The following is a 13298-nucleotide window of genomic DNA, read 5'->3' as shown; positions in this document are numbered from 1 at the left end:
AATCAAAATCACACCAAGCACACTCTCAGAATACATGCAGTAAAACCAGAAATCAATATCAAGAAGATTTCCTATTTATCAGTATTGAAGGAAGGAATTTCTTAACTCCAGTGCTTTACATCCCAGAATAAAAGCATTTGGTCTCCCAGGTTCAAGAGCTAAGCTTAAGCTAGAATTCAGAAACATTACCAAGGAACACTTAGGTTTCACCAAGGCTGAGGCAGGAGAATTGCTTGAACCCAGGAGGCAGAGGTTGCAGCGAGCCCAGACTGTGCCACTGCACTCCAGCCTAGGCAATAGAGGGAGACTCTGTCTCAAAAAATTTTTTAAAATGTAGGTTTTATAGTTGCAGCATTTGATTTTTTGTTTTTGTGTAGCTTTTTAAAATCCTACCTGAAATAGTAAGATTTATTTGGATTGATAAGAAATTGAGGGAGAGAAAAAGAGAAGGAGGAAGGAAACGTCATAATGTGTTGATAATAGTGTCTTTTACGCATTTTTATTTCCCTGTTCATTTTTATTTCCTTTCTTGTTTGGCTCATGTATTCCTAAAACATTGCAAGGGTCTTCTCCAAAACAGGGACCTTGCATCTCAGGGTTTACAAACTTATTAGGATCCTCAGTCTTGCCTATAACCTCTACTAGACAGGAAGGCAGTAGACACATGCTTGATGCATGGTAGGCAATCAAAAAATAAATAAATTAATGAAGAAATAAACATATAAAAATGGCTATATTCTGAAGCAAATGCACTCACCAATAATACATACTGCATGCTCTAGATTTCTCAAACTTCACATATCTACATTCCATTATAATATTTTTCTTCAGATTGCTCCATGGTTTTACCAAATAAGATTCATTTGAAAGAAAATTGTATATGACTACAGTAAATGCAAAACTATTATCAGTTGACAGAAATGGCCAGCAACTGTGAAAACAAATACAACATATGTTTGATTCCTTGACCTGATGCATGGTTGTAGTTGTTTCTTAGAATACCTTTATTATGGCACATACCATACAATTCACTCATTTAAAACATATACAACAGTGGATTTTAGTATGTTCATAGTTGTACAATCATCACCACACTATTTTTTGTAACACTTTTATCACACCAAAAAGAAACTAGTACCCATTAGTGCTCACACCCTGGTAATTATTTTTAAACTATGCAGATCTATTGCATGTGGTATGTCATCTCCTCCCTCTCTCTCTCTCCCTCCCTCTCCACATATATATACATATATATAATACCTTACACTGATATATATAGGTGTATGCATCTTTTATATATACATAAATGTGTAAGGTTAAAAGTATATAAGTATATGTGTGTGTGTTTGTATACATACATATATATATATATATATATGGGCGGAGAGAGAGAGAAAAGGAGGGAGATACACACAAACACACACACACACACACACACACACACACACAACAATGTAAGGTAAGAATGATTATACCAGCCCAGGAACAGTAGCTCATGCCTGTAAATCCAGCACTCTGGGAGACCAAGATGGGAGGATTGCTTGAGCCCAGGAGTTCAAGACCAACCTGGATAATATAGCAAGACCCTGTCTCAAAAAAAAAAAAAAATAGCCAGGCATGGTGGCACATATTTATAGTCCCAGCTACTCAGAAGACTAAATGGGAGGATTGCTCAGTCCCTGGAGGTCAAGAACTCAGTGAGCCGTGATTGTTCCACTGCACTCCAGCCTAAATGACAGAGTCATTAAAATAAATGTCTCAAAAATAAATTAAAACATAAATAAATACTAATTAGTGGCATTAAATTCTAACTAAATATTGATATGCTAAAGGCTCTGGGCTGAAACTCCCTTTCTCTGAATTGTTAGTACATGTTAGGGATAAGAGCTTCAGACCAGCCCCAACAAAGTCTTCCTCTTCTAAGCAATCAAAATGATTTAAAAACAAATGAAACAGGAGCCTGGACCTAATAGACATCTACAGAACACCCTACCCCAAAGCCACAGAATATACATCCTTCTCAGGACCACATGTCAGTTATGATAAAATTGACCACAAAATTGGAAGTAAATTACTCCTCAGCAAATGCAAAAAAAACAGAAATCATAACAAACAATCTATTGGACCACAGCACAATTAAATTAGAACTCAGGATTCAGAAACTGCTCAAAACTGCACAACTACACGGAAACTGAACAACTTGCTCCTGAATGTCGACTGGATAATCAACGAAATGAAGCAGAAATAAAGATGTTCTTCAAAACCAATCAGAATGAAGACACAATGTACCAGAATCTCTAGGACACATTTAAAGCAGTGTCTAGAGGAAAATTTATAGCAATAAGCGCCCATATGAAAAACAAGGAACGATATAAAATCGACACCTTATCATCAAAATTGAAAGAGCTAGAGGAGCAAGATGAAAATAACTTAAAAGCTAGCAGAAGACAAGACTAGGATCAGAGCAGAACTGAAGGAGATAGAGACACACAAAAATCCTCCAAAAAATCATTAATCCAGGACATGATTTTTTGAAAAGATCAAAAAAATAGACAGACTGCTAGCCAGACTAATAAAAAAGAAAAGAGAGAAGAATCAAATAGATACAATAAAAAACGATAAAGAGGATATTACCACCGATTCCACAGAAATACAAACTACCATCAGAGATTACTACAAAAAACCCTATGCACACAAACCAGTAAATCTGGAAGAAATGGATAAATTCCTGGACACCTGCACTCTCCCAAGATTAAACCAGGAAGAAGTTGAAAGCTTGAATAGAACAATAAAAAGGGCTAAAGTTGAGGCAGCCATTAATAGCCTACCAACCAAAAAAAAGTCCAGGTCCAGATGGATTTACAGCCAAATTCTACCAGTACAAAGAGGAACTGGTACCGTTCCTTCTGAAACTATTCCAAACAATACAAAAGAGGGAATCTTCCCTAACTCGTTTATGAGACCAACATCATCCTGATACCAAAACCCAGCAGAAACTCAACTAAAAAAGAAAACTTCAGGCCAATATCCATGATGAACATCAACACAAAATTTTCAATAAAATACCACCAAACCAATGCAACAGCACATCAAAATGCTTATTCCTCATAATCAAGTAGGCTTCATCCCAGGGATGCAAGGCTGGTTCAACATATACAAGCCTATAAATGTAATCCACCACATAAACAGAACCAAAGACAAAAACCACACGATTATCTGAATAGATGCAGAGAAGGCCTTTGACAAAATTCAACAGCCCTTCATGCTAAAAACTCCCAAAAACTAGGTATTGATGGAACATATCACAAAATAATAAAAGCTATTTATGACAAATCCACAGCCAATATCATACTGAACAGGCAAAAACTGGAAGCATTCCCTTTGAAATCTGGTACTAGACAAAGATGCCCTCTCTTACCATTCCTATTGAATGTAGTATTGGAAGTTCTAGCCAGAGCAATCAGGCAAGAAAAAGAAATAAAGTGTATTCAATTAGGAAAGGAGGAAGTCAAATTATCTCTATTTGCTGATGACATGATTATATATTTAGAAGACCCCATCATCTCAGCTCAAAATCTCCTGAAACTGATAAGTAACTTCAGCAAAGTCTCAGGATACAAAAATCAATGTGCAGAAATCACAAGCATTCCTATAGCATTCCTATACGCCAATAACAGACTTAAAGAGAGCCAAATCAAGACCGAACTCCCATTCACAATTGCTACAAAGAGAATAAAATACCTAGGAAATCAACTAACAAAGGATATAAAGGATCTCTTCAAGGAGAACTACAAACCACTGCTCAAGGAAATAAAAGAGGACACAAACAGATGGAAAAACATTCCATGCTCATTGTTAGGAAGTATCAAATCATGAAAATGACTATACTGTCCAAAGTAATTTACAGATTCAACACTATCCCCATCAAGCTACTAATGACCTTCACAGAACTGGAAAAAAACACCTTAAACTTCATATGAAACCAAAAGAGAGCCCACATAGCCAAGACAATCCTAAGCAAAAATAACAAAGCAGGAGGCATCACACTGCCCAACTTCAAACTATACCACAAGGCCACAGTAATCAAAACAGCATGGTACTAGTACCAAAACAAAGACATAGACGAATGGAACAGAATAGAGGCCTCAGAAGAAACACCACATATGTACAACCATCTGATCTTTGACAAATCTGACAAAAACAAGCAGTGGGGAAAGGATTCCCTGTTTAACAAATGCTTTTGGGAAAACTGGCTAGCCGTGTGCAGAAAGCAGAAACTGGACCACTTCCTGTCAACTTACACTAAAATTAACTCCATTTGGATTAAAGATATACACATAAGACCTAACACCATAAAAACCCCAGAAGAAAACCTAGGCAAAACCATTTAGGACATAGGCATAGGCAAGGAATTCATGACTAAAACACCAAAAGCAATGGCAACAAAAGCCAAAATTGACAAATGGGATCTAATTAAACTTCAGAGCTTCTGTACAGCAAAGGAAACAATCATTAGAGTGAATCAGCAACCAAAAGAATGAGAAAAATTTTTTGCAATCTACCCATCTGGCAAAGGGCTAACATCTAGAATCTACAAAGAACTAAAACAGATTTACAAGAAAAAGACAAACCAACCCATTCAAAAGTGGGTGAAGGACATGAACAGACACTTCTTAAAAGAAGACGTATATGAGGCCAACAAACATATGAAAAAAAATGCTCATCATCACTGATCAACAGAGAGATGCAAATCAAGACTACATTGAGATACCATGTCATGCCAGTTAGAATGGCAATCATTAAAAAATCTGGAGACAACAGATGCTGGAGAGGATATGGAGAAATAGGAACACTTTTACACTGTTTGTGGGAGAGTAAATTAGTTTAACCATTGTGGAAGACAGTGTGGCGATTCCTCAAGGATCTAGAAACAGAAATTCCATTTGACCCAGCAATCCCATTACTGGGTATATACCCAAAGGATTATACATCATTCTATTATAAAGACACATGCACATGTGTGTTCATCATAGCACTGTTTACAATAGCAAAGGCTTGGAACCAACCCAAATGCCCATCAATGATAGACTGGACAGAGAAAATGTGGCACGTATACACCATGGAATATTACGCAGCCATTAAAAAAGATAAGTTCGTGTCCTTTGTAGGGAGTTGGATTAATCTGGAGACCAACATTCTCAGCAACCTGACACAGAACAGAAAATGAAACACTGCATGTTTTCACTCATAGGCAGGTGTTGAACAGTGAGAACACGTGGACACAGGGAGTGGAGCATCACACACTGGGGTCAGTTGTGGGGAGCTAGGGAAGGGACAGTGGGGGTCGGGGAGGGTGGAGAGGGATAACGTGGGAAGAAATGCCAAATATAGATGATGGGGGGATGGAGGCAGCAAACCACCTTGTCATGTATGTACCTATGCAACAATCCTGCATGTTCTGCACATGTACCCCAGAACCTAAAGTACAATAAAAAAAGATAATAAAAAGAAATGAAATAGAAATAGCTTTCTCACCAAGTTATTCAACGTTATTTAATGTCTGTCTATCCATGTGTCCTCAAAGTCATCTCTCATAACCTAGTGCCATGTATTACACTCATGGAAACACTGTGCCAGCTGTACTCACAGCAGATGTGATTCTAGAAAGGTCCTGATTACTCATGAATTATACAGTAGAGGAATATGCAAAGTTTCACTGTACATATTTTACTCTATTTTTTCATCATCCCAGTTGGCAAATGTGTCCCACTGAATCGCAGTGTGCTTCTCTACCCTTCTGCACCCAAAAGTTGGGTCCTCAATCCAGAACTGCAATTAGTTTGCTGTTCAAGTGCAGCAATCTTGTCTAGAGCCCATACCTTAAAGAAGATGAAATTCAGATCACAGTGACTGTAGATCAAATCTATCACAATGTGCCTGTGCATCTCGGTCAATCAATCGACAGGTTTTATTTATTTCTTGCTATACTAGGAGGAATCGAGGAAGGCAGAGGAAAGCATAATGTGTTTCTCCCCCTACAGCTTTCAAGTTCTCATTGTACGAATCTCCTTTTTTCTATGCAGAATAACAGATGCATGACAGTTCCACAACACCACAGAAGCTTCCTGAACATCAGTCCCCAGTGGAATCCAGATGCAAGTATTTCTTCCCCTTTTGTGGGTAAAATCCAGACTCCCTTTGCTCAGGGATGTGCATCAATCACTAAACCACTTGAGTCAAGGATCGCAAATTTCTTGATTAAAAAATAAAGCCCATGCGTGGAACTGGAGGTTGTCAGGCAGCAGATTGTTTGCCATAGCTTTGATGAAAATTGGCAAATAAGGGGGTAGAAAAGTAATTCTTCCCCCAATAGATGAGTCGACCCTCACAAAATTGATGACTTCAGAACACCTTCTTAGAGGCAAAAGTTTGGGAGATTTTGTAAGAAATGATAACTTTCCACAAATTAGTTTTCAAATTGAATTTTCTACTCTTGAGATACTTAATAAACTCCTGTCTTTCCCACTAAAGATCATGCCAAAAAATAATCCATACCATTTACCTGTGCCATGGTTTACCTATGGCAAATTTATATCCCAAGTTTAGCCCATCATAAAAATGTTCATTTAGGGTGAAATAGCCTGCAAATTAACATCTTCTAAGTCCAAAAGCAAATCCTAATTTAAATATTTCTTTGGAATTTTAAAGACAATATACTTGCATAAATATCAAAATATTTAAAATGTGAGTGTGTTGAGGAAAGGTAGAGGATTTTAACAGCCATTCAAGAGGGTTAGACCTGAGACCTAGGTTCTTCTATTGCAAATCCTTTTTCTGTCTTTGATTCATTCTCCACCTTCTATGATGTAGAATATATTTCCCTGAATGAGAAAACAGCAATTGCTAATAAGCAATTTGGCCTGAGATATGCAATGGAATTGACAACAAAGTTGGTTTCTATTAAGTGTATTGATGAGTTTTGATAATATAATATATATTTCAGATATATTTGTATTTGCTTATAAATTAATGTACAGGTTGAGCATCCCTAATCCCAAAATTTGAAACCCAAAATGCTCCAAAATCTGAAACATCTTGGACACCAACATAACACCACAAATGCAAAATTCCCCACTGGCTTCATGTGCAACAGGCACATGATGCAGTTTACTCAGTGTCCCCAAGGAAAGAGACCCTCCTGCCCCCTTCAGCTGCTGTTGTGTAAGAGTTGAAACAGGCCAGGCACGGTGGCTCATGCCTATAATCCCAGCACTTTCGAAGGTGGAGGCAGGCCGATCACTTGAGGTCAGAGTTTCGAGACCAGGCTGGCCAACATGGTGAAACACCCTCTCTACTAAAAGTACAAAAATTAGCTGGAAATCACCAGAGCACAGGAGGCAGAGGTTGCAGTGAGTCAAGACTGTGTCACTGCACACCAGCCTGGGCAACAGAACAAGACTCCATCTCAAAAGCAAACAAACAAACAAACAAACACAAAAACAGCTGATACTGGTATTCTGGTGAGTATGCTGTGCTGTTTAGTTACCCTGACCACATTATTTTTTCCACTGTATTAATAGTACATCACATTTTTTACTGTTTATGTGTGAATAAGTGTAAGAAAACAATTATTTATCAGTAGCAAATAAATTCAGAGTCTGGAGTGGCAGTGATGCCAAACAACCACATGGGTGGCTGAAATAGTGACACCTTTGCTTTCTGATGGTTCAGTGTACACTGACTTTGTTTCATGCACAAAACTGTTTAAAAATATTGTATAAAATTACCTTCAGGATATGTGAACAGAGTACATATGAATCAAATAAAATTTGTGTTTAGACTATTGGCATATACATATACCTAAAGATATCTCATTATGTATATGTATATGCCAATATTCCAAAATCTGAAAAAAATCCAAAATCTGAAACATTTCTGTTTCCAAGCATTTTGGATAAGGGATACTTAATCAGAAATTTATAATTATGGAGTCACACTTTACATTTGAGCAACACAAGTGAATTACAAGTGTGATCGATAATTGAAACATATCCCTGAGATATAAAAACAATATAAACATGAATTTAACATGGTAACTATATATATGCATTCTTTAGAGCTACATATCATCTTAGTAAATGTGTTTTAGGAGGCAATACTATTTTATACTTTATGACAAGAAAGAACTTTGGGGAAAAAAATGGTGATATTTTTACCATCAGTTCATGTGCATTTTAAGAGGCAATGTGACAGTCATTCATGGATATGCCTGGGTTCCTGAATGTCTCCTTCATCCTATTTACTATCCACATATCCTGGGCTTCAAATTTAACATAACCCATGGTTCAGTTTTAACTTCATATTTCCCACATTTTTACAGCTCAATATTTCTTTCAGTTTTGTAATATGAATTTATAATCCATTCATACAAATAAAACATGAAACAACATTCTCTAGTTTTTTAATCTCTTTTAACTTTCCTTTTTAAAATTAGTTTGTACCACCAACAGTAATGCCAACTAATGTCAAAATAGGCAGTTAGTTGCTTTGGCTATTGAATATGGGCCTATATTCTTCAAAATTCTACCTTTTCACGTCTGGTAGCTGATGACTTAGAAAGCAGAGTTATTAGCAAGCCAAACATTTAACAAGACTAAAGGAAGGAACATATCAGCATGTATACTTTCAGAATTTGAACCCCACAAATAATCTCAAAAACCTCAAACTTTGAGGGTGACTATAACTCATATTTTATTTTCAAATGTATGAAACATTTGGCGTATTCTTATCAGTTGCCTACTTAGATAGCTTTTCCAAGTATAAGAACTTTTAATTTTCCAGTCAATACAGTCATATTTTTCCTCTCACAAAAAATGAGCCATAAATTACAACCTAAATTTCTGTTCTTTGTTCCCATCCTGATCTACAGTTTCTTGCCTTTTATAAGATTTACCTATTACCACTTGTTCACCTAAGCTGCCCAGCCCAGTCTTTGAAACTAAGTAAAGGTGGGAACCTGAGCCACTATGGTTCAACATCCACAGCAATCTTTTGGGCAGGAGGCCAATCTTGGTTTCTAGAAGGAGCAGCCCTCTCTCTTCACCATGTCAGGTCAGTATAGAGAGAAGCCCATCAGCAATTTTAATGTATTTATTCAAGAAGATCCTTTCAAAAGAAAAGTGTTGGCCCAGGATCAAAGTGGAGTCATAACTAAAGACCCACAGTCTTGAAGTTTCACAATAACCCATGCTTAAGAAATCAAAAGACTACCATGAGAGAGGGTATTCATCAGAGAAGAGTGTGTGTTAGAAAGTGCCAGGGGGCAGACAGGGAGAGGAAGCAAAAACAAAATACATGGAGAGGGCCAGAAAGAAGCAGGAAGAACCACCGGGTGATTCTTTATATGGGCCAGTTATACAAATCTGCAGAAAGCGCTTCAGCTGCTCTCACTCGCCTGGCTAGATATTTGCACACTCAGCTGGTAATATTCAAGAATAATTGTTCAGCAACTCTAATCAGATGGAATGCACTGGATCTAAGCTCCTCTCAGTCACCCTGAAAAGACTAGGCAGGCAGCTTTTGTCTACTGAAGAATGAGAATGAAAGTATTTGCCAAGATGGAAAGTAATTTAAAGTATAGTGTTGTCCAACTGGCAAAGGCATGAAAAAAAAGTGCATGTTTTAAGATTGGCACTGGAATCGTTCTTGAAGTTCTACCTACCATCTCAGCAGTTACTTAAGAGGAAGTGCTTCTCTGTCACTCCACTATATTATCATGACCTTTTCAAGCAGTTAGCTCTACCAGATACTGTAGCCAAAATCGAAAATTTTTAATGATCTAGAACAATCTGTGGCATTGTAAAAACTCTGCGAATTGAATAAGCAATGGTAATTAACAGTGAATTATCTACCAACCAGTTAAACAGATACAACTTTCTCTTCACTAGCTACTTGCATCTCATGCATAGTTAAGTCTTTCCTGATGGGCACCAGTCACTGAGAAGGCACAGAATTCCCTAACTGCCATCTGCTCATTCACAGTTATCACCATCTCTCAGGGTGACACCCAACCAGGGTCATGGAATGGTGTAACTAGAGGGAAAATCAGGCTCTTCGGGATAAAGCCAGGTAGTTTTCTACTCCATGATGCTGATTGTAGTTGTAGTTTGGGCTGCAAGAGAAAGAGGTGAGATGCAAACCCAAAGCAAGCTGAAGAGAAAGAGCCAAAGGTTTGGTTTGTGGACACAGAAAGCCAAATCTCCCTTGTTAACATGGATGTCAAGGAGGTCCCAGAAATCTGTCAGGCATCAGACAAAGCCCCCCAAAAGGCTGAGACCAGAACAACATGTAAACTAAACCAGCCAAAAACTGCAATTTGAGACAAATAGCCAACATTCGACAAGAGAGCAGAAGATCAGCTTCTCTGCAAAGACCAGCTGCAAACCAGGCAGAACAAGGTCTGGAGTCCGTACGGGGGATTTGCCAGCTTTGGGGGCTGACAAGGGGACTGGCAGGGGAGACTTAGGCCTTAACATACAAGAGGCCCAAGGCCTAAAGCATTAAGAAAGGGAAGTCACCAAGAATGCCAAGAGAGGAAGGCACACATGCAGGATACTGGGAACAAAGAATACAACTGAGTGTCTTCACGTCCTAGAAACAGAGGTTCTAGGTGTATGAGGAATCTGGCTTCCGGCCAAAGGACCACACTGTGTTGAGAGCTGAAAGGATCCAGCTCCACCCCAACTACTCCATCACCCTTCATCTCTCCAGTTCTTTTATCTTCTAGTCTGCTTTTCTAAAGTCATGTTAGCCTAGGGAATGTCTCCTCATTTTCCTTCCTGTCATTTCTTCCTCCTCTTTTCTTTTCTCTCCTTTTGTGCTTTTTCTCCCTCATCTCTTTCTCCCTCCTTCTACTTTAACCTTCAATACTATAATTTTTTTAATGTAGAATTGTGACAAATTATTCTAATAGGGAGAGTAGGGAAAATGTAGAAATGACATTGAAGTGAGTATAATTTGTAATACTCCTGTATGACTTCAGTAAACAAATAGATTAAACCATATTTACAAGGCTGTTCATAAGACTTTTTCCCAGCTCACCTTCCAGGACAGACACATTACCTTAATTTAGTCTACCAGCAATGGCTGTGAGAACCACACCCTTGAAAGTTACAACAACAGCTCATCCACAGTCCAAAAACTAAGTAGACTTCTCACTTACCAGAGACCATCTTCCCCTGGTTCCAAACCTGGTCAAATGTTAGACTCACATAAAACAACTTCTCTTTCATCATCTCTTCTATTGCCTTTTGTACTTAGAATTCTATCTTTCAATTTTAATAGTCACCTTTATATTTCTTCTGTAGGTTTTATATGTTTATATTTTACACTTAACCCCTTAACATTTAGGGGATTTATTTTTATACATAAGGTAACAGTGGGAGGGAGACTAACTTTAATTTATTTTCCTAATACTATTTATAAACTAGCCCATTCTTTTCCCACTGGTTTATAATTTTTAATATACTGTTTAAAATAACATAAAATAATCCCCTTTCCCTGTGGTTACTGAAGAACAATGAGAATTTCAGGAAGCCTGTGGTCTCTCTCCGTGGCCACCAGCACATGATTAATATAATTGGTCACTTATGCTTAGCAAAATGCATAAAGGGTAGTATCCTCATGAGAACTTTTAGTTGTTCACAGCTCTACTGGAATTTTCAGGTTGCCACAAATGAAATCTAGAACACTTGTTTCTAGGTTTTAATGTCCCTATGAAACATTCAAAGTCAGGTAACTAAGGTGATGTAAAGCAACCTCAGAGAGAATCCTTCTCACTCTGCAGCAGTTGTGTGCTTTGCAGGAGACATACAGTTGATACTCTTTGTTTAGGTTTCATCTGCATTCTCCAGTGTCTCTGTCTCTGTGATCTGCAGATCTAAAAGGAGACAAATCAAACTCTATATTGGAGAAAGTTGTGCTCAGCCACAACATGGTACTAATTTCATTTAGAAGGGCAGTAATTATCTATTGAGATCTACCCACCAAGAACCAGGGCTGTCTGGGACCAGGAAAATGCAGCAGGATGTCTAAGGACATGGAATATAAAAACCATTCTCCTTGTTCCAGTTCCTTTAACAGTCTGAGCAATTAGGTCATTAAAGACAATAAAATCATTATCACAAAAAAGGGAGCTTCATAATATATGGAGATTAAATGAGCTTTCCCATTTGTTTTGGTTTTTAATAGAAACATCACTGCACTCTGGCAGAAAGACCAGTTAGAAAAAATTGGCTCTGACTTACTGATAAATTCCCATGTGTAAATGAAACACAGGTTACCAAGCAAAAAGTGATGGTACTAACTGTGCTAAAAGAATCATAAATCACTATGGTTTGGAAATGAAATTCACATTTCATAATAAAAAAAAATTCAAACTAGCTACTAGCAATAACTAAAGTCCCCAGAGAAAATTCCTATCAAGATCTGCACATCATCTTGTCAATTATGACTTTCACGCTTCAAAATTCCTCAAGTTGCCCAGTCTCCTTCAGTACTTGGGATTAATTAAATAATCCTTCTCTTCCTTCCACAGTTCACACAGCAGTATAATTTATATTTACATCATAAGACTGTGTGTGTGTGTGTGTGTATGTGTGTGTGTGTCACAGAGACAGAGAGTTACTGATTGATTTTGAGAATTATTTCAGGTTTATGCTGTGTATTATTGCCTCATAATTTGAAAAAAAATCTCCAATAATTAATGAGACCACAATCCCAAACTCGTAAAGATTAAAAAGAGAAAGATAGAGACTCCTTAAACTCCAAACTCACAGAACAGATAAATTCGTGGTTCTTTGTATCTAAAAAGGGGATTCTTTACTTTCTAAAAATTTTACTGCTTCATTCCTTTAAGTAAAAATGTTGATTGGAGCATTTAAAATAGATTTACATTTCCAAATATTCAATTGACAATTTTTTATATAAATAGCTGTTGTATGAGTTAAAGAAAACTTTCACATGTTTACCTTCAAACCATATCATTTATAGCTGAGTGTGCTAAAACTCTGTGACAGAAATCTAAGAACCACCTCAGAAGGATAATTTATATTAGAGGAAGGGTTGGTGAGAGGGTCCTCATCAGCTAAACATTTATGGCAGCATGGCCAGGTGTGGTGGCTCATGCCTGTAATCCCAGCACTTTGAGAGGCCAAGGCAGGTGGATTATTTGAGGTCAGGAGTTCAAGACTAGCCTGGCCAACTTGGTGAAACCCCATCTCTAACTAAAAATACAAAAA

The sequence above is a fragment of the Sapajus apella genome, unplaced genomic scaffold (genome assembly GCF_009761245.1).
Source record: "Sapajus apella isolate SASKATOON/1434 unplaced genomic scaffold, GSC_monkey_1.0 scaffold1, whole genome shotgun sequence".
NCBI lineage: Eukaryota > Metazoa > Chordata > Mammalia > Primates > Cebidae > Sapajus > Sapajus apella.
This window is presented reverse-complemented; position numbering follows the sequence as displayed.